The sequence below is a fragment of the Callithrix jacchus genome, chromosome 11, assembly GCF_049354715.1.
Source record: "Callithrix jacchus isolate 240 chromosome 11, calJac240_pri, whole genome shotgun sequence".
Taxonomy (NCBI): Eukaryota; Metazoa; Chordata; class Mammalia; order Primates; family Cebidae; genus Callithrix; species Callithrix jacchus.
This window is the reverse complement of record NC_133512.1, coordinates 66662591-66663636: the sequence shown is the minus strand read 5'-3', so window position 1 is coordinate 66663636 and position 1046 is coordinate 66662591. Positions and strand designations below refer to the sequence as shown.

At 31.5% G+C, this 1046-nt stretch overlaps 1 non-coding gene across 1 annotated transcript; it reads left to right on the top strand.

Moving 5' to 3' along the window:
- Nucleotides 1-281: 281 nt before the first annotated feature.
- On the top strand, nt 282-444 carry LOC118144036 (U1 spliceosomal RNA). Its single transcript, XR_004728502.3, has one exon. It is a non-coding gene; the product is annotated as a U1 spliceosomal RNA (small nuclear RNA).
- The last annotated feature ends 602 nt before the right edge of the window (nt 445-1046 follow it).

The following is a 1046-nucleotide window of genomic DNA, read 5'->3' as shown; positions in this document are numbered from 1 at the left end:
GTTTTTGTATCTCTTTCTTTCACTCTTCCTCCCTCTTTCTTTTCCTTCCTCCTTCCGTCTCTCTTTTCCTCCATCCATCTCTTTGTTTCTTTTAAATCAAAACTGAAATTTGGCAAGGCATTTTATTTAAAAATTTTGTCTTTTCTATTGTAGATCTAAAAACTTGCAAACAATTTTTTGTAGTGTTCTTTGTAGTGCCACTCATAATGATAATTGTGGTAGTCTTTGATAGCTATTCTTGGTTTTTTGTGGACACACACAGATTTAAGAAGAAAGATTGCATACTTATCTGGCAGGGGAGATACCATGATCATGAAGGTGGTTTTCCCAGGGCGAGGCTTATCCATTGCACTCTGAATGTACTGACCCCTGTGATTTATCCAAATGTGGGAAACTCGATTTCATAATTTGTGGTGGTGGGGGATTGCATTCATAATTCTCCTGATTGTTCGTTAAAAAATAAAAAAAAAAGAAGAAGAAAGATTGCTATTACCAATGTAATTTAAGCAAACTCATTATTGCTTAATGACTAGCTTGCATACATTACTAAAGACATATTTAGGAAGATTTCACTGGTGAATTTTTTGGGATAATAGTATAAGGAAACAAAAATCTACTCAATTTAGTATGTTATGATTTTGTTAATAGGTTAATATGTCAAGAATATGCTATACACATATGCTTCATATAGATAAGATCAAATTTGGAGTAGCAAATGCCTGCTAAAGTGCATTGTTAAAACTCTCTCTTTTAAATTCACATGTATTACTTTATCTTTTCATTAATGTTTAGAGACAACATACACTAATCATTATTAGAATACCCACAATAAGCTTTAACAATATTTGGCTTATGACACGTAGGTAAAGAAAGTTTTATTCTTCACTATCTCACTCTTATGATTAGATTATGGACTATAACCAGAGCACCACAAAGACAAAATAATTACATGTAAGAACAAATACATGGAATACAGAAGCAAAATATTTATTAGTGTAATTGTACTTGTATTCTCACAGAAAAAAGCATTAGTTAAAGTGCAGAAA